Source organism: Carassius gibelio, chromosome B19 (assembly GCF_023724105.1).
Source record: "Carassius gibelio isolate Cgi1373 ecotype wild population from Czech Republic chromosome B19, carGib1.2-hapl.c, whole genome shotgun sequence".
NCBI lineage: Eukaryota > Metazoa > Chordata > Actinopteri > Cypriniformes > Cyprinidae > Carassius > Carassius gibelio.
Window position 1 is genome coordinate 1357924 of NC_068414.1, and position 25928 is coordinate 1383851.

At 47.7% G+C, this 25928-nt stretch overlaps 11 non-coding genes across 11 annotated transcripts; all 11 read left to right on the top strand.

The window, feature by feature from the left end:
• Positions 1–4699: 4699 nt before the first annotated feature.
• On the top strand, positions 4700–4814 carry LOC127980447 (U5 spliceosomal RNA). The gene has a single exon (XR_008159472.1). It is a non-coding gene; the product is annotated as a U5 spliceosomal RNA (small nuclear RNA).
• A 1921-nt stretch (positions 4815–6735) lies between these two features.
• Positions 6736–6850, top strand: LOC127980448 (U5 spliceosomal RNA). Its single transcript, XR_008159473.1, has one exon. It is a non-coding gene; the product is annotated as a U5 spliceosomal RNA (small nuclear RNA).
• A 1922-nt stretch (positions 6851–8772) lies between these two features.
• LOC127980159 (U5 spliceosomal RNA) lies at positions 8773–8887 on the top strand. Its single transcript, XR_008159197.1, has one exon. It is a non-coding gene; the product is annotated as a U5 spliceosomal RNA (small nuclear RNA).
• A 1919-nt stretch (positions 8888–10806) lies between these two features.
• LOC127980449 (U5 spliceosomal RNA) lies at positions 10807–10921 on the top strand. The gene has a single exon (XR_008159474.1). It is a non-coding gene; the product is annotated as a U5 spliceosomal RNA (small nuclear RNA).
• Positions 10922–12844: 1923 nt separating this feature from the next.
• Positions 12845–12959, top strand: LOC127980160 (U5 spliceosomal RNA). The gene has a single exon (XR_008159198.1). It is a non-coding gene; the product is annotated as a U5 spliceosomal RNA (small nuclear RNA).
• A 1920-nt stretch (positions 12960–14879) lies between these two features.
• Positions 14880–14994, top strand: LOC127980450 (U5 spliceosomal RNA). Its single transcript, XR_008159475.1, has one exon. It is a non-coding gene; the product is annotated as a U5 spliceosomal RNA (small nuclear RNA).
• Positions 14995–16918: 1924 nt separating this feature from the next.
• Positions 16919–17033, top strand: LOC127980451 (U5 spliceosomal RNA). Its single transcript, XR_008159476.1, has one exon. It is a non-coding gene; the product is annotated as a U5 spliceosomal RNA (small nuclear RNA).
• A 1916-nt stretch (positions 17034–18949) lies between these two features.
• Positions 18950–19064, top strand: LOC127980452 (U5 spliceosomal RNA). The gene has a single exon (XR_008159477.1). It is a non-coding gene; the product is annotated as a U5 spliceosomal RNA (small nuclear RNA).
• A 1925-nt stretch (positions 19065–20989) lies between these two features.
• On the top strand, positions 20990–21104 carry LOC127980453 (U5 spliceosomal RNA). The gene has a single exon (XR_008159478.1). It is a non-coding gene; the product is annotated as a U5 spliceosomal RNA (small nuclear RNA).
• A 1928-nt stretch (positions 21105–23032) lies between these two features.
• LOC127980454 (U5 spliceosomal RNA) lies at positions 23033–23147 on the top strand. The gene has a single exon (XR_008159479.1). It is a non-coding gene; the product is annotated as a U5 spliceosomal RNA (small nuclear RNA).
• Positions 23148–25071: 1924 nt separating this feature from the next.
• LOC127980457 (U5 spliceosomal RNA) lies at positions 25072–25186 on the top strand. Its single transcript, XR_008159481.1, has one exon. It is a non-coding gene; the product is annotated as a U5 spliceosomal RNA (small nuclear RNA).
• Positions 25187–25928: the final 742 nt, after the last annotated feature.

Here is a 25928-nt window from a genome sequence, read left to right on the forward strand (position 1 = left end):
GCTGTGTCTCCAAACCCTCGGGCCTGTGCCCTGCCTCTGTTAAACTACTACGCTCGCCAAGGGTCATCAAGGGTGACAATGCCTGCCCACATGTGTTTCGTCAGCACCCCCCCCCCTACTCCAAAAGGGAGGAGTAAAACTCAAAAAAGTCCCCTCTGTCCACCAATAACCAAAAGCCCAATCAAGGCAATCTCTTTCTCATGCCTCTATCTGAAAAGTTGGATAAAATCTTATATGAAAAAAAAAGTCTTTTAAAGAAATCCCTTATTCCGAGGTCACCGTAGCCACCAGATCCAGTCTGTATCCGCTTCAGTCACCCGGATCCAGTCCGTATCCAGAGAAGATGGTGGATCAACACCTAGAAAGGACCTCTATGGCCCAGAAACACAGCGGAGACCGTGACAACTAGATGAGCCGCAGATACAAATCCCCTGTAAAGACCACCTGGACAAGACCACAGGAAACAGATGATTCTTCTGCACAGTCTGACATTCCTGCAGCCTGGAGCTGATCTACTGGTTTCGTCTGACAAGGGGAGAACTGTCTCCCCGACTGAGCCTGGTTTCTCACCGGGTTTTTTCTCCATCCTTTCACCGATCGAGTTTTGGTTTCTTCCCTCTGTCGCTTCTGGCAGGCGGAGCTGGGGACACTTCATGTACAGCGATATCGTTGACTTGATTGCAAATTATTGCACAGATACTATTTAAACTGAACTTAGCTGAATGATGTCATCAAAGAGTTCAATAACGAAATGCCTTTAACTGTCATTTTGCTTTTTGACGCACTGTGTTCCTAATTAATGTTGTTCAGTTGCATTGACGCAATACTTTTTGTTTAAAGCGCAATTTAAAAAAAAAAAAAAAAAAAAAAAAAAAGAGTCCAAACAATGACCCCTGCTACGGGTAGTGTTCCAAGTGTTATGCGACTTCAGCTAATGATGGGTCCATCAGAAATTTTACGGTGCTAGGGCTGGGTCTGCGTCAGAAGAAGCCATGCATTGTTTAGTTATGTCATTGCAGTGCCGTCAGTTGGGGGAGAAAGGGCAGCATGCACGGCTCCTCGTTAGTATAGTGGACAGTATCTCCGCCTGTCACGCGGAAGACCGGGGTTCGATTCCCCGACGGGGAGAGCTGGTTCTTTTCGTCTTCCGAATGATCCATCCAAAATGTTTGGTTGGAGTCGCAGGTCACAGAAGGAGTTCTGCTTCGACGTCAGCCCGAGCCAAAGGACATGCGTTGGCCGGGAATCGAACCCGGATCAACTGCTTGGAAGGCAGCTATGCTCACCACTATACCACCAACACAGGCGGAAGTCAGTAGCTTTATTGACGCACTCTGTTCCTAATAAATGTTGTTCAGTTGCATTGACACAATACTTTTTGTTTAAAGCGCAATAAAAAAAAAAAAAAAAAAAAAAAAAAGAGTCCAAACAATGACCCCTGCTACGGGTAGTGTTGCAAGTGTTATGCGACTTCAGCTAATGATGGGTCCATCCGAAATTATTCCATCCAAAAGTTTTGGGTGGAGGCACAGGTCACAGAGGGAGTTCTGCTTCGACGTCAGCCCGAGCCAAAGGACATGCGTTGGCCGGGAATCGAATCCGGGTCAACTGCTTGGAAGGCAGCTATGCTCACCACTATACCACCAACGCAGTCAGCAGTCAGCAACTTGCGCCGTCACTAAGAAGGCTCGAAGTGCACGAGTCGCCGATAGGGCTAGAGGAGCAGATGAGATCTTTGTTTGGACCCGTCACTAAAGAGAGCCTTCAAGAATTTGCATCCCGTCACGTACAAGAAAGCGCTGCCTTCCCATCCGGCTAAATAAACACGAAGTGGTCAAACGCAGAGAGTGCCTATAATAACCAAAAGCCCAATCAAGGCAATCTCTTTCTCATGCCTCTATCTGAAAAGTTGGATAAAATCTTATATGAAAAAAAAAGTCTTTTAAAGAAATCCCTTATTCCGAGGTCACCGTAGCCACCAGATCCAGTCTGTATCCGCTTCAGTCACCCGGATCCAGTCCGTATCCAGAGAAGATGGTGGATCAACACCTAGAAAGGACCTCTATGGCCCAGAAACACAGCGGAGACCGTGACAACTAGATGAGCCGCAGATACAAATCCCCTGTAAAGACCACCTGGACAAGACCACAGGAAACAGATGATTCTTCTGCACAGTCTGACATTCCTGCAGCCTGGAGCTGATCTACCTGTTTCGTCTGACAATGGGAGAACTGTCTCCCCGACTGAGCCTGGTTTCTCACCGGGTTTTTTCTCCATCCTTTCACCGATCGAGTTTTGGTTTCTTGCCTCTGTCGCTTCTGGCAGGCGGAGCTGGGGACACTTCATGTACAGCGATATCGTTGACTTGATTGCAAATTATTGCACAGATACTATTTAAACTGAACTTAGCTGAATGATGTCATCAAAGAGTTCAATAACGAAATGCCTTTAACTGTCATTTTGCTTTTTGACGCACTGTGTTCCTAATAAATGTTGTTCAGTTGCATTGACACAATACTTTTTGTTTAAAGCGCAATTAAAAAAAAAAAAAGAGTCCAAACAATGACCCCTGCTACGGGTAGTGTTGCAAGTGTTATGCGACTTCAGCTAATGATGGGTCCATCCGAAATTATTACATCCAAAAGTTTTGGGTGGAGGCACAGGTCACAGAGGGAGTTCTGCTTCGACGTCAGCCCGAGCCAAAGGACATGCGTTGGCCGGGAATCGAATCCGGGTCAACTGCTTGGAAGGCAGCTATGCTCACCACTACACCACCAACGCAGTCAGCAGTCAGCAACTTGCGCCGTCACTAAGAAGGCTCGAAGTGCACGAGTCGCCGATAGGGCTAGAGGAGCAGATGAGATCTTTGTTTGGACCCGTCACTAAAGAGAGCCTTCAAGAATTTGCATCCCGTCACGTACAAGAAAGCGCTGCCTTCCCATCCGGCTAAATAAACACGAAGTGGTCAAACGCAGAGAGTGCCTATTCAGACGATGACCTGTGGCAAGCCCTTTCGCAGCATGCTGCCGGACGGTCAAACTGATTCTGCTCTTGACATTTCGATGTAGCTCTGCTGTGAGCAGAGCACCCAAAAATTGACCCAGTTGACCCGGATTCGATTCCCGGCCAACGCATGTCCTTTGGCTCGGGCTGACGTCGAAGCAGAACTCCCTCTGTGACCTGTGCCTCCACCCAAAACTTTTGGATGGAATAATTTCGGATGGACCCATCATTAGCTGAAGTCGCATAACACTTGCAACACTACCCGTAGCAGGGGTCATTGTTTGGACTCTTTTTTTTTTTTTTTTTAATTGCGCTTTAAACAAAAAGTATTGTGTCAATGCAACTGAACAACATTTATTAGGAACACAGTGCGTCAATAAAGCTACTGACTTCCGCCTGCGTTGGTGTTATAGTGGTGAGCATAGCTGCCTTCCAAGCAGTTGACCCGGGTTCGATTCCCGGCCAACGCATGTCCTTTGGCTCGGGCTGACGTCGAAGCAGAACTCCTTCTGTGACCTGCGACTCCAACCAAACATTTTGGATGGATCATTCTGAAGACGAAAAGAACCAGCTCTCCCCGTCGGGGAATCGAACCCCGGTCTTCGGCGTGACAGGCGGAGATACTATCCACTATACTAACGAGGAGCCGTGCATGCTGCCGTTTCTCCCCCAACTGACGGCACTGCACTGACATAACTAAACAATGCATGGCTTCTTCTGACGCAGACCCAGCCCTAGCACCGTAAAATTTCTGATGGACCCATCATTAGCTGAAGTCGCATAACACTTGGAACACTACCCGTAGCAGGGGTCATTGTTTGGACTCTTTTTTTTTTTTTTTTTTTTTTTAAATTGCGCTTTAAACAAAAAGTATTGCGTCAATGCAACTGAACAACATTAATTAGGAACACAGTGCGTCAAAAAGCAAAATGACAGTTAAAGGCATTTCGTTATTGAACTCTTTGATGACATCATTCAGCTAAGTTCAGTTTAAATAGTATCTGTGCAATAATTTGCAATCAAGTCAACGATATCGCTGTACATGAAGTGTCCCCAGCTCCGCCTGCCAGAAGCGACAGAGGCAAGAAACCAAAACTCGATCGGTGAAAGGATGGAGAAAAAACCCGGTGAGAAACCAGGCTCAGTCGGGGAGACAGTTCTCCCATTGTCAGACGAAACAGGTAGATCAGCTCCAGGCTGCAGGAATGTCAGACTGTGCAGAAGAATCATCTGTTTCCTGTGGTCTTGTCCAGGTGGTCTTTACAGGGGATTTGTATCTGCGGCTCATCTAGTTGTCACGGTCTCCGCTGTGTTTCTGGGCCATAGAGGTCCTTTCTAGGTGTTGATCCACCATCTTCTCTGGATACGGACTGGATCCGGGTGACTGAAGCGGATACAGACTGGATCTGGTGGCTACGGTGACCTCGGAATAAGGGATTTCTTTAAAAGACTTTTTTTTTCAAATAAGATTTTATCCAACTTTTCAGATAGAGGCTTGAGAAAGAGATTGCCTTGATTGGGCTTTTGGTTATTGGTGGACCGAGGGGACTTTTTTGAGTTTTACTCCTCCCTTTTGGAGTAGGGGGGGGGGGGTGCTGACGAAACACATGTGGGCAGGCATTGTCACCCTTGATGACCCTTGGCGAGCGTAGTAGTTTAACAGAGGCAGCGCACAGGCCCGAGGGTTTGGAGACACAGCTCGAGTTTCTCTTCATTGTCGCATAAATCTTTCGCCTTTTACTAAAGATTTCCGTGGAGGGGAACTTTTGCGAGTGACCTGTATTTTTGGGTGCTCTGCTCACAGCAGAGCTACATCGAAATGTCAAGAGCAGAATCAGTTTGACCGTCCGGCAGCATGCTGCGAAAGGGCTTGCCACAGGTCATCGTCTGAATAGGCACTCTCTGCGTTTGACCACTTCGTGTTTATTTAGCCGGATGGGAAGGCAGCGCTTTCTTGTACGTGACGGGATGCAAATTCTTGAAGGCTCTCTTTAGTGACGGGTCCAAACAAAGATCTCATCTGCTCCTCTAGCCCTATCGGCGACTCGTGCACTTCGAGCCTTCTTAGTGACGGCGCAAGTTGCTGACTGCTGACTGCGTTGGTGGTATAGTGGTGAGCATAGCTGCCTTCCAAGCAGTTGACCCGGATTCGATTCCCGGCCAACGCATGTCCTTTGGCTCGGGCTGACGTCGAAGCAGAACTCCCTCTGTGACCTGTGCCTCCACCCAAAACTTTTGGATGGAATAATTTCGGATGGACCCATCATTAGCTGAAGTCGCATAACACTTGCAACACTACCCGTAGCAGGGGTCATTGTTTGGACTCTTTTTTTTTTTTTTTTAATTGCGCTTTAAACAAAAAGTATTGTGTCAATGCAACTGAACAACATTTATTAGGAACACAGTGCGTCAATAAAGCTACTGACTTCCGCCTGCGTTGGTGTTATAGTGGTGAGCATAGCTGCCTTCCAAGCAGTTGACCCGGGTTCGATTCCCGGCCAACGCATGTCCTTTGGCTCGGGCTGACGTCGAAGCAGAACTCCTTCTGTGACCTGCGACTCCAACCAAACATTTTGGATGGATCATTCTGAAGACGAAAAGAACCAGCTCTCCCCGTCGGGGAATCGAACCCCGGTCTTCGGCGTGACAGGCGGAGATACTGTCCACTATACTAACGAGGAGCCATGCATGCTGCCGTTTCTCCCCCAACTGACGGCACTGCACTGACATAACTAAACAATGCATGGCTTCTTCTGACGCAGACCCAGCCCTAGCACCGTAAAATTTCTGATGGACCCATCATTAGCTGAAGTCGCATAACACTTGGAACACTACCCGTAGCAGGGGTCATTGTTTGGACTCTTTTTTTTTTTTTTTTTTTTTTTAAATTGCGCTTTAAACAAAAAGTATTGCGTCAATGCAACTGAACAACATTAATTAGGAACACAGTGCGTCAAAAAGCAAAATGACAGTTAAAGGCATTTCGTTATTGAACTCTTTGATGACATCATTCAGCTAAGTTCAGTTTAAATAGTATCTGTGCAATAATTTGCAATCAAGTCAACGATATCGCTGTACATGAAGTGTCCCCAGCTCCGCCTGCCAGAAGCGACAGAGGCAAGAAACCAAAACTCGATCGGTGAAAGGATGGAGAAAAAACCCGGTGAGAAACCAGGCTCAGTCGGGGAGACAGTTCTCCCATTGTCAGACGAAACAGGTAGATCAGCTCCAGGCTGCAGGAATGTCAGACTGTGCAGAAGAATCATCTGTTTCCTGTGGTCTTGTCCAGGTGGTCTTTACAGGGGATTTGTATCTGCGGCTCATCTAGTTGTCACGGTCTCCGCTGTGTTTCTGGGCCATAGAGGTCCTTTCTAGGTGTTGATCCACCATCTTCTCTGGATACGGACTGGATCCGGGTGACTGAAGCGGATACAGACTGGATCTGGTGGCTACGGTGACCTCGGAATAAGGGATTTCGTTAAAAGACTTTTTTTTTCATATAAGATTTTATCCAACTTTTCAGATAGAGGCTTGAGAAAGAGATTGCCTTGATTGGGCTTTTGGTTATTGGTGGACCGAGGGGACTTTTTTGAGTTTTACTCCTCCCTTTTGGAGTAGGGGGGGGGGGGTGCTGACGAAACACATGTGGGCAGGCATTGTCACCCTTGATGACCCTTGGCGAGCGTAGTAGTTTAACAGAGGCAGCGCACAGGCCCGAGGGTTTGGAGACACAGCTCGAGTTTCTCTTCATTGTCGCATAAATCTTTCGCCTTTTACTAAAGATTTCCGTGGAGGGGAACTTTTGCGAGTGACCTGTATTTTTGGGTGCTCTGCTCACAGCAGAGCTACATCGAAATGTCAAGAGCAGAATCAGTTTGACCGTCCGGCAGCATGCTGCGAAAGGGCTTGCCACAGGTCATCGTCTGAATAGGCACTCTCTGCGTTTGACCACTTCGTGTTTATTTAGCCGGATGGGAAGGCAGCGCTTTTTTGTACGTGACGGGATGCAAATTCTTGAAGGCTCTCTTTAGTGACGGGTCCAAACAAAGATCTCATCTGCTCCTCTAGCCCTATCGGCGACTCGTGCACTTCGAGCCTTCTTAGTGACGGCGCAAGTTGCTGACTGCTGACTGCGTTGGTGGTATAGTGGTGAGCATAGCTGCCTTCCAAGCAGTTGACCCGGATTCGATTCCCGGCCAACGCATGTCCTTTGGCTCGGGCTGACGTCGAAGCAGAACTCCCTCTGTGACCTGTGCCTCCACCCAAAACTTTTGGATGGAATAATTTCGGATGGACCCATCATTAGCTGAAGTCGCATAACACTTGCAACACTACCCGTAGCAGGGGTCATTGTTTGGACTCTTTTTTTTTTTTTTTTTTAATTGCGCTTTAAACAAAAAGTATTGTGTCAATGCAACTGAACAACATTTATTAGGAACACAGTGCGTCAATAAAGCTACTGACTTCCGCCTGCGTTGGTGTTATAGTGGTGAGCATAGCTGCCTTCCAAGCAGTTGACCCGGGTTCGATTCCCGGCCAACGCATGTCCTTTGGCTCGGGCTGACGTCGAAGCAGAACTCCTTCTGTGACCTGCGACTCCAACCAAACATTTTGGATGGATCATTCTGAAGACGAAAAGAACCAGCTCTCCCCGTCGGGGAATCGAACCCCGGTCTTCGGCGTGACAGGCGGAGATACTGTCCACTATACTAACGAGGAGCCGTGCATGCTGCCGTTTCTCCCCCAACTGACGGCACTGCACTGACATAACTAAACAATGCATGGCTTCTTCTGACGCAGACCCAGCCCTAGCACCGTAAAATTTCTGATGGACCCATCATTAGCTGAAGTCGCATAACACTTGGAACACTACCCGTAGCAGGGGTCATTGTTTGGACTCTTTTTTTTTTTTTTTTTTTTTTTAAATTGCGCTTTAAACAAAAAGTATTGCGTCAATGCAACTGAACAACATTAATTAGGAACACAGTGCGTCAAAAAGCAAAATGACAGTTAAAGGCATTTCGTTATTGAACTCTTTGATGACATCATTCAGCTAAGTTCAGTTTAAATAGTATCTGTGCAATAATTTGCAATCAAGTCAACGATATCGCTGTACATGAAGTGTCCCCAGCTCCGCCTGCCAGAAGCGACAGAGGCAAGAAACCAAAACTCGATCGGTGAAAGGATGGAGAAAAAACCCGGTGAGAAACCAGGCTCAGTCGGGGAGACAGTTCTCCCATTGTCAGACGAAACAGGTAGATCAGCTCCAGGCTGCAGGAATGTCAGACTGTGCAGAAGAATCATCTGTTTCCTGTGGTCTTGTCCAGGTGGTCTTTACAGGGGATTTGTATCTGCGGCTCATCTAGTTGTCACGGTCTCCGCTGTGTTTCTGGGCCATAGAGGTCCTTTCTAGGTGTTGATCCACCATCTTCTCTGGATACGGACTGGATCCGGGTGACTGAAGCGGATACAGACTGGATCTGGTGGCTACGGTGACCTCGGAATAAGGGATTTCTTTAAAAGACTTTTTTTTTCAAATAAGATTTTATCCAACTTTTCAGATAGAGGCTTGAGAAAGAGATTGCCTTGATTGGGCTTTTGGTTATTGGTGGACCGAGGGGACTTTTTTGAGTTTTACTCCTCCCTTTTGGAGTAGGGGGGGGGGGTGCTGACGAAACACATGTGGGCAGGCATTGTCACCCTTGATGACCCTTGGCGAGCGTAGTAGTTTAACAGAGGCAGCGCACAGGCCCGAGGGTTTGGAGACACAGCTCGAGTTTCTCTTCATTGTCGCATAAATCTTTCGCCTTTTACTAAAGATTTCCGTGGAGGGGAACTTTTGCGAGTGACCAGTATTTTTGGGTGCTCTGCTCACAGCAGAGCTACATCGAAATGTCAAGAGCAGAATCAGTTTGACCGTCCGGCAGCATGCTGCGAAAGGGCTTGCCACAGGTCATCGTCTGAATAGGCACTCTCTGCGTTTGACCACTTCGTGTTTATTTAGCCGGATGGGAAGGCAGCGCTTTCTTGTACGTGACGGGATGCAAATTCTTGAAGGCTCTCTTTAGTGACGGGTCCAAACAAAGATCTCATCTGCTCCTCTAGCCCTATCGGCGACTCGTGCACTTCGAGCCTTCTTAGTGACGGCGCAAGTTGCTGACTGCTGACTGCGTTGGTGGTATAGTGGTGAGCATAGCTGCCTTCCAAGCAGTTGACCCGGATTCGATTCCCGGCCAACGCATGTCCTTTGGCTCGGGCTGACGTCGAAGCAGAACTCCCTCTGTGACCTGTGCCTCCACCCAAAACTTTTGGATGGAATAATTTCGGATGGACCCATCATTAGCTGAAGTCGCATAACACTTGCAACACTACCCGTAGCAGGGGTCATTGTTTGGACTCTTTTTTTTTTTTTTTTAATTGCGCTTTAAACAAAAAGTATTGTGTCAATGCAACTGAACAACATTTATTAGGAACACAGTGCGTCAATAAAGCTACTGACTTCCGCCTGCGTTGGTGTTATAGTGGTGAGCATAGCTGCCTTCCAAGCAGTTGACCCGGGTTCGATTCCCGGCCAACGCATGTCCTTTGGCTCGGGCTGACGTCGAAGCAGAACTCCTTCTGTGACCTGCGACTCCAACCAAACATTTTGGATGGATCATTCTGAAGACGAAAAGAACCAGCTCTCCCCGTCGGGGAATCGAACCCCGGTCTTCGGCGTGACAGGCGGAGATACTGTCCACTATACTAACGAGGAGCCATGCATGCTGCCGTTTCTCCCCCAACTGACGGCACTGCACTGACATAACTAAACAATGCATGGCTTCTTCTGACGCAGACCCAGCCCTAGCACCGTAAAATTTCTGATGGACCCATCATTAGCTGAAGTCGCATAACACTTGGAACACTACCCGTAGCAGGGGTCATTGTTTGGACTCTTTTTTTTTTTTTTTTTTTTTTAAATTGCGCTTTAAACAAAAAGTATTGCGTCAATGCAACTGAACAACATTAATTAGGAACACAGTGCGTCAAAAAGCAAAATGACAGTTAAAGGCATTTCGTTATTGAACTCTTTGATGACATCATTCAGCTAAGTTCAGTTTAAATAGTATCTGTGCAATAATTTGCAATCAAGTCAACGATATCGCTGTACATGAAGTGTCCCCAGCTCCGCCTGCCAGAAGCGACAGAGGCAAGAAACCAAAACTCGATCGGTGAAAGGATGGAGAAAAAACCCGGTGAGAAACCAGGCTCAGTCGGGGAGACAGTTCTCCCATTGTCAGACGAAACAGGTAGATCAGCTCCAGGCTGCAGGAATGTCAGACTGTGCAGAAGAATCATCTGTTTCCTGTGGTCTTGTCCAGGTGGTCTTTACAGGGGATTTGTATCTGCGGCTCATCTAGTTGTCACGGTCTCCGCTGTGTTTCTGGGCCATAGAGGTCCTTTCTAGGTGTTGATCCACCATCTTCTCTGGATACGGACTGGATCCGGGTGACTGAAGCGGATACAGACTGGATCTGGTGGCTACGGTGACCTCGGAATAAGGGATTTCGTTAAAAGACTTTTTTTTTCATATAAGATTTTATCCAACTTTTCAGATAGAGGCTTGAGAAAGAGATTGCCTTGATTGGGCTTTTGGTTATTGGTGGACCGAGGGGACTTTTTTGAGTTTTACTCCTCCCTTTTGGAGTAGGGGGGGGGGGTGCTGACGAAACACATGTGGGCAGGCATTGTCACCCTTGATGACCCTTGGCGAGCGTAGTAGTTTAACAGAGGCAGCGCACAGGCCCGAGGGTTTGGAGACACAGCTCGAGTTTCTCTTCATTGTCGCATAAATCTTTCGCCTTTTACTAAAGATTTCCGTGGAGGGGAACTTTTGCGAGTGACCTGTATTTTTGGGTGCTCTGCTCACAGCAGAGCTACATCGAAATGTCAAGAGCAGAATCAGTTTGACCGTCCGGCAGCATGCTGCGAAAGGGCTTGCCACAGGTCATCGTCTGAATAGGCACTCTCTGCGTTTGACCACTTCGTGTTTATTTAGCCGGATGGGAAGGCAGCGCTTTTTTGTACGTGACGGGATGCAAATTCTTGAAGGCTCTCTTTAGTGACGGGTCCAAACAAAGATCTCATCTGCTCCTCTAGCCCTATCGGCGACTCGTGCACTTCGAGCCTTCTTAGTGACGGCGCAAGTTGCTGACTGCTGACTGCGTTGGTGGTATAGTGGTGAGCATAGCTGCCTTCCAAGCAGTTGACCCGGATTCGATTCCCGGCCAACGCATGTCCTTTGGCTCGGGCTGACGTCGAAGCAGAACTCCCTCTGTGACCTGTGCCTCCACCCAAAACTTTTGGATGGAATAATTTCGGATGGACCCATCATTAGCTGAAGTCGCATAACACTTGCAACACTACCCGTAGCAGGGGTCATTGTTTGGACTCTTTTTTTTTTTTTTTTTTAATTGCGCTTTAAACAAAAAGTATTGTGTCAATGCAACTGAACAACATTTATTAGGAACACAGTGCGTCAATAAAGCTACTGACTTCCGCCTGCGTTGGTGTTATAGTGGTGAGCATAGCTGCCTTCCAAGCAGTTGACCCGGGTTCGATTCCCGGCCAACGCATGTCCTTTGGCTCGGGCTGACGTCGAAGCAGAACTCCTTCTGTGACCTGCGACTCCAACCAAACATTTTGGATGGATCATTCTGAAGACGAAAAGAACCAGCTCTCCCCGTCGGGGAATCGAACCCCGGTCTTCGGCGTGACAGGCGGAGATACTGTCCACTATACTAACGAGGAGCCGTGCATGCTGCCGTTTCTCCCCCAACTGACGGCACTGCACTGACATAACTAAACAATGCATGGCTTCTTCTGACGCAGACCCAGCCCTAGCACCGTAAAATTTCTGATGGACCCATCATTAGCTGAAGTCGCATAACACTTGGAACACTACCCGTAGCAGGGGTCATTGTTTGGACTCTTTTTTTTTTTTTTTTTTTTTTTAAATTGCGCTTTAAACAAAAAGTATTGCGTCAATGCAACTGAACAACATTAATTAGGAACACAGTGCGTCAAAAAGCAAAATGACAGTTAAAGGCATTTCGTTATTGAACTCTTTGATGACATCATTCAGCTAAGTTCAGTTTAAATAGTATCTGTGCAATAATTTGCAATCAAGTCAACGATATCGCTGTACATGAAGTGTCCCCAGCTCCGCCTGCCAGAAGCGACAGAGGCAAGAAACCAAAACTCGATCGGTGAAAGGATGGAGAAAAAACCCGGTGAGAAACCAGGCTCAGTCGGGGAGACAGTTCTCCCATTGTCAGACGAAACAGGTAGATCAGCTCCAGGCTGCAGGAATGTCAGACTGTGCAGAAGAATCATCTGTTTCCTGTGGTCTTGTCCAGGTGGTCTTTACAGGGGATTTGTATCTGCGGCTCATCTAGTTGTCACGGTCTCCGCTGTGTTTCTGGGCCATAGAGGTCCTTTCTAGGTGTTGATCCACCATCTTCTCTGGATACGGACTGGATCCGGGTGACTGAAGCGGATACAGACTGGATCTGGTGGCTACGGTGACCTCGGAATAAGGGATTTCTTTAAAAGACTTTTTTTTTCATATAAGATTTTATCCAACTTTTCAGATAGAGGCTTGAGAAAGAGATTGCCTTGATTGGGCTTTTGGTTATTGGTGGACCGAGGGGACTTTTTTGAGTTTTACTCCTCCCTTTTGGAGTAGGGGGGGGGGGGTGCTGACGAAACACATGTGGGCAGGCATTGTCACCCTTGATGACCCTTGGCGAGCGTAGTAGTTTAACAGAGGCAGCGCACAGGCCCGAGGGTTTGGAGACACAGCTCGAGTTTCTCTTCATTGTCGCATAAATCTTTCGCCTTTTACTAAAGATTTCCGTGGAGGGGAACTTTTGCGAGTGACCAGTATTTTTGGGTGCTCTGCTCACAGCAGAGCTACATCGAAATGTCAAGAGCAGAATCAGTTTGACCGTCCGGCAGCATGCTGCGAAAGGGCTTGCCACAGGTCATCGTCTGAATAGGCACTCTCTGCGTTTGACCACTTCGTGTTTATTTAGCCGGATGGGAAGGCAGCGCTTTCTTGTACGTGACGGGATGCAAATTCTTGAAGGCTCTCTTTAGTGACGGGTCCAAACAAAGATCTCATCTGCTCCTCTAGCCCTATCAGCGACTCGTGCACTTCGAGCCTTCTTAGTGACGGCGCAAGTTGCTGACTGCTGACTGCGTTGGTGGTATAGTGGTGAGCATAGCTGCCTTCCAAGCAGTTGACCCGGATTCGATTCCCGGCCAACGCATGTCCTTTGGCTCGGGCTGACGTCGAAGCAGAACTCCCTCTGTGACCTGTGCCTCCACCCAAAACTTTTGGATGGAATAATTTCGGATGGACCCATCATTAGCTGAAGTCGCATAACACTTGCAACACTACCCGTAGCAGGGGTCATTGTTTGGACTCTTTTTTTTTTTTTTTTTAATTGCGCTTTAAACAAAAAGTATTGTGTCAATGCAACTGAACAACATTTATTAGGAACACAGTGCGTCAATAAAGCTACTGACTTCCGCCTGCGTTGGTGTTATAGTGGTGAGCATAGCTGCCTTCCAAGCAGTTGACCCGGGTTCGATTCCCGGCCAACGCATGTCCTTTGGCTCGGGCTGACGTCGAAGCAGAACTCCTTCTGTGACCTGCGACTCCAACCAAACATTTTGGATGGATCATTCTGAAGACGAAAAGAACCAGCTCTCCCCGTCGGGGAATCGAACCCCGGTCTTCGGCGTGACAGGCGGAGATACTGTCCACTATACTAACGAGGAGCCGTGCATGCTGCCGTTTCTCCCCCAACTGACGGCACTGCACTGACATAACTAAACAATGCATGGCTTCTTCTGACGCAGACCCAGCCCTAGCACCGTAAAATTTCTGATGGACCCATCATTAGCTGAAGTCGCATAACACTTGGAACACTACCCGTAGCAGGGGTCATTGTTTGGACTCTTTTTTTTTTTTTTTTTTTTTTTAAATTGCGCTTTAAACAAAAAGTATTGCGTCAATGCAACTGAACAACATTAATTAGGAACACAGTGCGTCAAAAAGCAAAATGACAGTTAAAGGCATTTCGTTATTGAACTCTTTGATGACATCATTCAGCTAAGTTCAGTTTAAATAGTATCTGTGCAATAATTTGCAATCAAGTCAACGATATCGCTGTACATGAAGTGTCCCCAGCTCCGCCTGCCAGAAGCGACAGAGGCAAGAAACCAAAACTCGATCGGTGAAAGGATGGAGAAAAAACCCGGTGAGAAACCAGGCTCAGTCGGGGAGACAGTTCTCCCATTGTCAGACGAAACAGGTAGATCAGCTCCAGGCTGCAGGAATGTCAGACTGTGCAGAAGAATCATCTGTTTCCTGTGGTCTTGTCCAGGTGGTCTTTACAGGGGATTTGTATCTGCGGCTCATCTAGTTGTCACGGTCTCCGCTGTGTTTCTGGGCCATAGAGGTCCTTTCTAGGTGTTGATCCACCATCTTCTCTGGATACGGACTGGATCCGGGTGACTGAAGCGGATACAGACTGGATCTGGTGGCTACGGTGACCTCGGAATAAGGGATTTCTTTAAAAGACTTTTTTTTTCATATAAGATTTTATCCAACTTTTCAGATAGAGGCTTGAGAAAGAGATTGCCTTGATTGGGCTTTTGGTTATTGGTGGACCGAGGGGACTTTTTTGAGTTTTACTCCTCCCTTTTGGAGTAGGGGGGGGGGTGCTGACGAAACACATGTGGGCAGGCATTGTCACCCTTGATGACCCTTGGCGAGCGTAGTAGTTTAACAGAGGCAGCGCACAGGCCCGAGGGTTTGGAGACACAGCTCGAGTTTCTCTTCATTGTCGCATAAATCTTTCGCCTTTTACTAAAGATTTCCGTGGAGGGGAACTTTTGCGAGTGACCTGTATTTTTGGGTGCTCTGCTCACAGCAGAGCTACATCGAAATGTCAAGAGCAGAATCAGTTTGACCGTCCGGCAGCATGCTGCGAAAGGGCTTGCCACAGGTCATCGTCTGAATAGGCACTCTCTGCGTTTGACCACTTCGTGTTTATTTAGCCGGATGGGAAGGCAGCGCTTTCTTGTACGTGACGGGATGCAAATTCTTGAAGGCTCTCTTTAGTGACGGGTCCAAACAAAGATCTCATCTGCTCCTCTAGCCCTATCGGTGACTCGTGCACTTCGAGCCTTCTTAGTGACGGCGCAAGTTGCTGACTGCTGACTGCGTTGGTGGTATAGTGGTGAGCATAGCTGCCTTCCAAGCAGTTGACCCGGATTCGATTCCCGGCCAACGCATGTCCTTTGGCTCGGGCTGACGTCGAAGCAGAACTCCCTCTGTGACCTGTGCCTCCACCCAAAACTTTTGGATGGAATAATTTCGGATGGACCCATCATTAGCTGAAGTCGCATAACACTTGCAACACTACCCGTAGCAGGGGTCATTGTTTGGACTCTTTTTTTTTTTTTTTTTTAATTGCGCTTTAAACAAAAAGTATTGTGTCAATGCAACTGAACAACATTTATTAGGAACACAGTGCGTCAATAAAGCTACTGACTTCCGCCTGCGTTGGTGTTATAGTGGTGAGCATAGCTGCCTTCCAAGCAGTTGACCCGGGTTCGATTCCCGGCCAACGCATGTCCTTTGGCTCGGGCTGACGTCGAAGCAGAACTCCTTCTGTGACCTGCGACTCCAACCAAACATTTTGGATGGATCATTCTGAAGACGAAAAGAACCAGCTCTCCCCGTCGGGGAATCGAACCCCGGTCTTCGGCGTGACAGGCGGAGATACTGTCCACTATACTAACGAGGAGCCGTGCATGCTGCCGTTTCTCCCCCAACTGACGGCACTGCACTGACATAACTAAACAATGCATGGCTTCTTCTGACGCAGACCCAGCCCTAGCACCGTAAAATTTCTGATGGACCCATCATTAGCTGAAGTCGCATAACACTTGGAACACTACCCGTAGCAGGGGTCATTGTTTGGACTCTTTTTTTTTTTTTTTTTTTTTTTAAATTGCGCTTTAAACAAAAAGTATTGCGTCAATGCAACTGAACAACATTAATTAGGAACACAGTGCGTCAAAAAGCAAAATGACAGTTAAAGGCATTTCGTTATTGAACTCTTTGATGACATCATTCAGCTAAGTTCAGTTTAAATAGTATCTGTGCAATAATTTGCAATCAAGTCAACGATATCGCTGTACATGAAGTGTCCCCAGCTCCGCCTGCCAGAAGCGACAGAGGCAAGAAACCAAAACTCGATCGGTGAAAGGATGGAGAAAAAACCCGGTGAGAAACCAGGCTCAGTCGGGGAGACAGTTCTCCCATTGTCAGACGAAACAGGTAGATCAGCTCCAGGCTGCAGGAATGTCAGACTGTGCAGAAGAATCATCTGTTTCCTGTGGTCTTGTCCAGGTGGTCTTTACAGGGGATTTGTATCTGCGGCTCATCTAGTTGTCACGGTCTCCGCTGTGTTTCTGGGCCATAGAGGTCCTTTCTAGGTGTTGATCCACCATCTTCTCTGGATACGGACTGGATCCGGGTGACTGAAGCGGATACAGACTGGATCTGGTGGCTACGGTGACCTCGGAATAAGGGATTTCTTTAAAAGACTTTTTTTTTCATATAAGATTTTATCCAACTTTTCAGATAGAGGCTTGAGAAAGAGATTGCCTTGATTGGGCTTTTGGTTATTGGTGGACCGAGGGGACTTTTTTGAGTTTTACTCCTCCCTTTTGGAGTAGGGGGAGGGGGGGTGCTGACGAAACACATGTGGGCAGGCATTGTCACCCTTGATGACCCTTGGCGAGCGTAGTAGTTTAACAGAGGCAGCGCACAGGCCCGAGGGTTTGGAGACACAGCTCGAGTTTCTCTTCATTGTCGCATAAATCTTTCGCCTTTTACTAAAGATTTCCGTGGAGGGGAACTTTTGCGAGTGACCTGTATTTTTGGGTGCTCTGCTCACAGCAGAGCTACATCGAAATGTCAAGAGCAGAATCAGTTTGACCGTCCGGCAGCATGCTGCGAAAGGGCTTGCCACAGGTCATCGTCTGAATAGGCACTCTCTGCGTTTGACCACTTCGTGTTTATTTAGCCGGATGGGAAGGCAGCGCTTTCTTGTACGTGACGGGATGCAAATTCTTGAAGGCTCTCTTTAGTGACGGGTCCAAACAAAGATCTCATCTGCTCCTCTAGCCCTATCGGCGACTCGTGCACTTCGAGCCTTCTTAGTGACGGCGCAAGTTGCTGACTGCTGACTGCGTTGGTGGTATAGTGGTGAGCATAGCTGCCTTCCAAGCAGTTGACCCGGATTCGATTCCCGGCCAACGCATGTCCTTTGGCTCGGGCTGACGTCGAAGCAGAACTCCCTCTGTGACCTGTGCCTCCACCCAAAACTTTTGGATGGAATAATTTCGGATGGACCCATCATTAGCTGAAGTCGCATAACACTTGCAACACTACCCGTAGCAGGGGTCATTGTTTGGACTCTTTTTTTTTTTTTTTTTAATTGCGCTTTAAACAAAAAGTATTGTGTCAATGCAACTGAACAACATTTATTAGGAACACAGTGCGTCAATAAAGCTACTGACTTCCGCCTGCGTTGGTGTTATAGTGGTGAGCATAGCTGCCTTCCAAGCAGTTGACCCGGGTTCGATTCCCGGCCAACGCATGTCCTTTGGCTCGGGCTGACGTCGAAGCAGAACTCCTTCTGTGACCTGCGACTCCAACCAAACATTTTGGATGGATCATTCTGAAGACGAAAAGAACCAGCTCTCCCCGTCGGGGAATCGAACCCCGGTCTTCGGCGTGACAGGCGGAGATACTGTCCACTATACTAACGAGGAGCCGTGCATGCTGCCGTTTCTCCCCCAACTGACGGCACTGCACTGACATAACTAAACAATGCATGGCTTCTTCTGACGCAGACCCAGCCCTAGCACCGTAAAATTTCTGATGGACCCATCATTAGCTGAAGTCGCATAACACTTGGAACACTACCCGTAGCAGGGGTCATTGTTTGGACTCTTTTTTTTTTTTTTTTTAAATTGCGCTTTAAACAAAAAGTATTGCGTCAATGCAACTGAACAACATTAATTAGGAACACAGTGCGTCAAAAAGCAAAATGACAGTTAAAGGCATTTCGTTATTGAACTCTTTGATGACATCATTCAGCTAAGTTCAGTTTAAATAGTATCTGTGCAATAATTTGCAATCAAGTCAACGATATCGCTGTACATGAAGTGTCCCCAGCTCCGCCTGCCAGAAGCGACAGAGGCAAGAAACCAAAACTCGATCGGTGAAAGGATGGAGAAAAAACCCGGTGAGAAACCAGGCTCAGTCGGGGAGACAGTTCTCCCATTGTCAGACGAAACAGGTAGATCAGCTCCAGGCTGCAGGAATGTCAGACTGTGCAGAAGAATCATCTGTTTCCTGTGGTCTTGTCCAGGTGGTCTTTACAGGGGATTTGTATCTGCGGCTCATCTAGTTGTCACGGTCTCCGCTGTGTTTCTGGGCCATAGAGGTCCTTTCTAGGTGTTGATCCACCATCTTCTCTGGATACGGACTGGATCCGGGTGACTGAAGCGGATACAGACTGGATCTGGTGGCTACGGTGACCTCGGAATAAGGGATTTCTTTAAAAGACTTTTTTTTTCATATAAGATTTTATCCAACTTTTCAGATAGAGGCTTGAGAAAGAGATTGCCTTGATTGGGCTTTTGGTTATTGGTGGACCGAGGGGACTTTTTTGAGTTTTACTCCTCCCTTTTGGAGTAGGGGGGGGGGGGTGCTGACGAAACACATGTGGGCAGGCATTGTCACCCTTGATGACCCTTGGCGAGCGTAGTAGTTTAACAGAGGCAGCGCACAGGCCCGAGGGTTTGGAGACACAGCTCGAGTTTCTCTTCATTGTCGCATAAATCTTTCGCCTTTTACTAAAGATTTCCGTGGAGGGGAACTTTTGCGAGTGACCTGTATTTTTGGGTGCTCTGCTCACAGCAGAGCTACATCGAAATGTCAAGAGCAGAATCAGTTTGACCGTCCGGCAGCATGCTGCGAAAGGGCTTGCCACAGGTCATCGTCTGAATAGGCACTCTCTGCGTTTGACCACTTCGTGTTTATTTAGCCGGATGGGAAGGCAGCGCTTTCTTGTACGTGACGGGATGCAAATTCTTGAAGGCTCTCTTTAGTGACGGGTCCAAACAAAGATCTCATCTGCTCCTCTAGCCCTATCGGCGACTCGTGCACTTCGAGCCTTCTTAGTGACGGCGCAAGTTGCTGACTGCTGACTGCGTTGGTGGTATAGTGGTGAGCATAGCTGCCTTCCAAGCAGTTGACCCGGATTCGATTCCCGGCCAACGCATGTCCTTTGGCTCGGGCTGACGTCGAAGCAGAACTCCCTCTGTGACCTGTGCCTCCACCCAAAACTTTTGGATGGAATAATTTCGGATGGACCCATCATTAGCTGAAGTCGCATAACACTTGCAACACTACCCGTAGCAGGGGTCATTGTTTGGACTCTTTTTTTTTTTTTTTTTTAATTGCGCTTTAAACAAAAAGTATTGTGTCAATGCAACTGAACAACATTTATTAGGAACACAGTGCGTCAATAAAGCTACTGACTTCCGCCTGCGTTGGTGTTATAGTGGTGAGCATAGCTGCCTTCCAAGCAGTTGACCCGGGTTCGATTCCCGGCCAACGCATGTCCTTTGGCTCGGGCTGACGTCGAAGCAGAACTCCTTCTGTGACCTGCGACTCCAACCAAACATTTTGGATGGATCATTCTGAAGACGAAAAGAACCAGCTCTCCCCGTCGGGGAATCGAACCCCGGTCTTCGGCGTGACAGGCGGAGATACTGTCCACTATACTAACGAGGAGCCGTGCATGCTGCCGTTTCTCCCCCAACTGACGGCACTGCACTGACATAACTAAACAATGCATGGCTTCTTCTGACGCAGACCCAGCCCTAGCACCGTAAAATTTCTGATGGACCCATCATTAGCTGAAGTCGCATAACACTTGGAACACTACCCGTAGCAGGGGTCATTGTTTGGACTCTTTTTTTTTTTTTTTTTTTTTTTTTTTAAATTGCGCTTTAAACAAAAAGTATTGCGTCAATGCAACTGAACAACATTAATTAGGAACACAGTGCGTCAAAAAGCAAAATGACAGTTAAAGGCATTTCGTTATTGAACTCTTTGATGACATCATTCAGCTAAGTTCAGTTTAAATAGTATCTGTGCAATAATTTGCAATCAAGTCAACGATATCGCTGTACATGAAGTGTCCCCAGCTCCGCCTGCCAGAAGCGACAGAGGCAAGAAACCAAAACTCGATCGGTGAAAGGATGGAGAAAAAACCCGGTGAGAAACCAGGCTCAGTCGGGGAGACAGTTCTCCCATTGTCAGACGAAACAGGTAGATCAGCTCCAGGCTGCAGGAATGTCAGACTGTGCAGAAGAATCATCTGTTTCCTGTGGTCTTGTCCAGGTGGTCTTTACAGGGGATTTGTATCTGCGGCTCATCTAGTTGTCACGGTCTCCGCTGTGTTTCTGGGCCATAGAGGTCCTTTCTAGGTGTTGATCCACCATCTTCTCTGGATACGGACTGGATCCGGGTGACTGAAGCGGATACAGACTGGATCTGGTGGCTACGGTGACCTCGGAATAAGGGATTTCTTTAAAAGACTTTTTTTTTCATATAAGATTTTATCCAACTTTTCAGATAGAGGCTTGAGAAAGAGATTGCCTTGATTGGGCTTTTGGTTATTGGTGGACCGAGGGGACTTTTTTGAGTTTTACTCCTCCCTTTTGGAGTAGGGGGGGGGGTGCTGACGAAACACATGTGGGCAGGCATTGTCACCCTTGATGACCCTTGGCGAGCGTAGTAGTTTAACAGAGGCAGCGCACAGGCCCGAGGGTTTGGAGACACAGCTCGAGTTTCTCTTCATTGTCGCATAAATCTTTCGCCTTTTACTAAAGATTTCCGTGGAGGGGAACTTTTGCGAGTGACCTGTATTTTTGGGTGCTCTGCTCACAGCAGAGCTACATCGAAATGTCAAGAGCAGAATCAGTTTGACCGTCCGGCAGCATGCTGCGAAAGGGCTTGCCACAGGTCATCGTCTGAATAGGCACTCTCTGCGTTTGACCACTTCGTGTTTATTTAGCCGGATGGGAAGGCAGCGCTTTCTTGTACGTGACGGGATGCAAATTCTTGAAGGCTCTCTTTAGTGACGGGTCCAAACAAAGATCTCATCTGCTCCTCTAGCCCTATCGGCGACTCGTGCACTTCGAGCCTTCTTAGTGACGGCGCAAGTTGCTGACTGCTGACTGCGTTGGTGGTATAGTGGTGAGCATAGCTGCCTTCCAAGCAGTTGACCCGGATTCGATTCCCGGCCAACGCATGTCCTTTGGCTCGGGCTGACGTCGAAGCAGAACTCCCTCTGTGACCTGTGCCTCCACCCAAAACTTTTGGATGGAATAATTTCGGATGGACCCATCATTAGCTGAAGTCGCATAACACTTGCAACACTACCCGTAGCAGGGGTCATTGTTTGGACTCTTTTTTTTTTTTTTTTTTAATTGCGCTTTAAACAAAAAGTATTGTGTCAATGCAACTGAACAACATTTATTAGGAACACAGTGCGTCAATAAAGCTACTGACTTCCGCCTGCGTTGGTGTTATAGTGGTGAGCATAGCTGCCTTCCAAGCAGTTGACCCGGGTTCGATTCCCGGCCAACGCATGTCCTTTGGCTCGGGCTGACGTCGAAGCAGAACTCCTTCTGTGACCTGCGACTCCAACCAAACATTTTGGATGGATCATTCTGAAGACGAAAAGAACCAGCTCTCCCCGTCGGGGAATCGAACCCCGGTCTTCGGCGTGACAGGCGGAGATACTGTCCACTATACTAACGAGGAGCCGTGCATGCTGCCGTTTCTCCCCCAACTGACGGCACTGCACTGACATAACTAAACAATGCATGGCTTCTTCTGACGCAGACCCAGCCCTAGCACCGTAAAATTTCTGATGGACCCATCATTAGCTGAAGTCGCATAACACTTGGAACACTACCCGTAGCAGGGGTCATTGTTTGGACTCTTTTTTTTTTTTTTTTTTTTTTTTTTTAAATTGCGCTTTAAACAAAAAGTATTGCGTCAATGCAACTGAACAACATTAATTAGGAACACAGTGCGTCAAAAAGCAAAATGACAGTTAAAGGCATTTCGTTATTGAACTCTTTGATGACATCATTCAGCTAAGTTCAGTTTAAATAGTATCTGTGCAATAATTTGCAATCAAGTCAACGATATCGCTGTACATGAAGTGTCCCCAGCTCCGCCTGCCAGAAGCGACAGAGGCAAGAAACCAAAACTCGATCGGTGAAAGGATGGAGAAAAAACCCGGTGAGAAACCAGGCTCAGTCGGGGAGACAGTTCTCCCATTGTCAGACGAAACAGGTAGATCAGCTCCAGGCTGCAGGAATGTCAGACTGTGCAGAAGAATCATCTGTTTCCTGTGGTCTTGTCCAGGTGGTCTTTACAGGGGATTTGTATCTGCGGCTCATCTAGTTGTCACGGTCTCCGCTGTGTTTCTGGGCCATAGAGGTCCTTTCTAGGTGTTGATCCACCATCTTCTCTGGATACGGACTGGATCCGGGTGACTGAAGCGGATACAGACTGGATCTGGTGGCTACGGTGACCTCGGAATAAGGGATTTCTTTAAAAGACTTTTTTTTTCATATAAGATTTTATCCAACTTTTCAGATAGAGGCTTGAGAAAGAGATTGCCTTGATTGGGCTTTTGGTTATTGGTGGACCGAGGGGACTTTTTTGAGTTTTACTCCTCCCTTTTGGAGTAGGGGGAGGGGGGGTGCTGACGAAACACATGTGGGCAGGCATTGTCACCCTTGATGACCCTTGGCGAGCGTAGTAGTTTAACAGAGGCAGCGCACAGGCCCGAGGGTTTGGAGACACAGCTCGAGTTTCTCTTCATTGTCGCATAAATCTTTCGCCTTTTACTAAAGATTTCCGTGGAGGGGAACTTTTGCGAGTGACCTGTATTTTTGGGTGCTCTGCTCACAGCAGAGCTACATCGAAATGTCAAGAGCAGAATCAGTTTGACCGTCCGGCAGCATGCTGCGAAAGGGCTTGCCACAGGTCATCGTCTGAATAGGCACTCTCTGCGTTTGACCACTTCGTGTTTATTTAGCCGGATGGGAAGGCAGCGCTTTCTTGTACGTGACGGGATGCAAATTCTTGAAGGCTCTCTTTAGTGACGGGTCCAAACAAAGATCTCATCTGCTCCTCTAGCCCTATCGGCGACTCGTGCACTTCGAGCCTTCTTAGTGACGGCGCAAGTTGCTGACTGCTGACTGCGTTGGTGGTATAGTGGTGAGCATAGCTGCCTTCCAAGCAGTTGACCCGGATTCGATTCCCGGCCAACGCATGTCCTTTGGCTCGGGCTGACGTCGAAGCAGAACTCCCTCTGTGACCTGTGCCTCCACCCAAAACTTTTGGATGGAATAATTTCGGATGGACCCATCATTAGCTGAAGTCGCATAACACTTGCAACACTACCCGTAGCAGGGGTCATTGTTTGGACTCTTTTTTTTTTTTTTTTTTAATTGCGCTTTAAACAAAAAGTATTGTGTCAATGCAACTGAACAACATTTATTAGGAACACAGTGCGTCAATAAAGCTACTGACTTCCGCCTGCGTTGGTGTTATAGTGGTGAGCATAGCTGCCTTCCAAGCAGTTGACCCGGGTTCGATTCCCGGCCAACGCATGTCCTTTGGCTCGGGCTGACGTCGAAGCAGAACTCCTTCTGTGACCTGCGACTCCAACCAAACATTTTGGATGGATCATTCTGAAGACGAAAAGAACCAGCTCTCCCCGTCGGGGAATCGAACCCCGGTCTTCGGCGTGACAGGCGGAGATACTGTCCACTATACTAACGAGGAGCCGTGCATGCTGCCGTTTCTCCCCCAACTGACGGCACTGCACTGACATAACTAAACAATGCATGGCTTCTTCTGACGCAGACCCAGCCCTAGCACCGTAAAATTTCTGATGGACCCATCATTAGCTGAAGTCGCATAACACTTGGAACACTACCCGTAGCAGGGGTCATTGTTTGGACTCTTTTTTTTTTTTTTTTTTTTTTTAAATTGCGCTTTAAACAAAAAGTATTGCGTCAATGCAACTGAACAACATTAATTAGGAACACAGTGCGTCAAAAAGCAAAATGACAGTTAAAGGCATTTCGTTATTGAACTCTTTGATGACATCATTCAGCTAAGTTCAGTTTAAATAGTATCTGTGCAATAATTTGCAATCAAGTCAACGATATCGCTGTACATGAAGTGTCCCCAGCTCCGCCTGCCAGAAGCGACAGAGGCAAGAAACCAAAACTCGATCGGTGAAAGGATGGAGAAAAAACCCGGTGAGAAACCAGGCTCAGTCGGGGAGACAGTTCTCCCATTGTCAGACGAAACAGGTAGATCAGCTCCAGGCTGCAGGAATGTCAGACTGTGCAGAAGAATCATCTGTTTCCTGTGGTCTTGTCCAGGTGGTCTTTACAGGGGATTTGTATCTGCGGCTCATCTAGTTGTCACGGTCTCCGCTGTGTTTCTGGGCCATAGAGGTCCTTTCTAGGTGTTGATCCACCATCTTCTCTGGATACGGACTGGATCCGGGTGACTGAAGCGGATACAGACTGGATCTGGTGGCTACGGTGACCTCGGAATAAGGGATTTCTTTAAAAGACTTTTTTTTTCATATAAGATTTTATCCAACTTTTCAGATAGAGGCTTGAGAAAGAGATTGCCTTGATTGGGCTTTTGGTTATTGGTGGACCGAGGGGACTTTTTTGAGTTTTACTCCTCCCTTTTGGAGTAGGGGGAGGGGGGGTGCTGACGAAACACATGTGGGCAGGCATTGTCACCCTTGATGACCCTTGGCGAGCGTAGTAGTTTAACAGAGGCAGCGCACAGGCCCGAGGGTTTGGAGACACAGCTCGAGTTTCTCTTCATTGTCGCATAAATCTTTCGCCTTTTACTAAAGATTTCCGTGGAGGGGAACTTTTGCGAGTGACCTGTATTTTTGGGTGCTCTGCTCACAGCAGAGCTACATCGAAATGTCAAGAGCAGAATCAGTTTGACCGTCCGGCAGCATGCTGCGAAAGGGCTTGCCACAGGTCATCGTCTGAATAGGCACTCTCTGCGTTTGACCACTTCGTGTTTATTTAGCCGGATGGGAAGGCAGCGCTTTCTTGTACGTGACGGGATGCAAATTCTTGAAGGCTCTCTTTAGTGACGGGTCCAAACAAAGATCTCATCTGCTCCTCTAGCCCTATCGGCGACTCGTGCACTTCGAGCCTTCTTAGTGACGGCGCAAGTTGCTGACTGCTGACTGCGTTGGTGGTATAGTGGTGAGCATAGCTGCCTTCCAAGCAGTTGACCCGGATTCGATTCCCGGCCAACGCATGTCCTTTGGCTCGGGCTGACGTCGAAGCAGAACTCCCTCTGTGACCTGTGCCTCCACCCAAAACTTTTGGATGGAATAATTTCGGATGGACCCATCATTAGCTGAAGTCGCATAACACTTGCAACACTACCCGTAGCAGGGGTCATTGTTTGGACTCTTTTTTTTTTTTTTTTTAATTGCGCTTTAAACAAAAAGTATTGTGTCAATGCAACTGAACAACATTTATTAGGAACACAGTGCGTCAATAAAGCTACTGACTTCCGCCTGCGTTGGTGTTATAGTGGTGAGCATAGCTGCCTTCCAAGCAGTTGACCCGGGTTCGATTCCCGGCCAACGCATGTCCTTTGGCTCGGGCTGACGTCGAAGCAGAACTCCTTCTGTGAC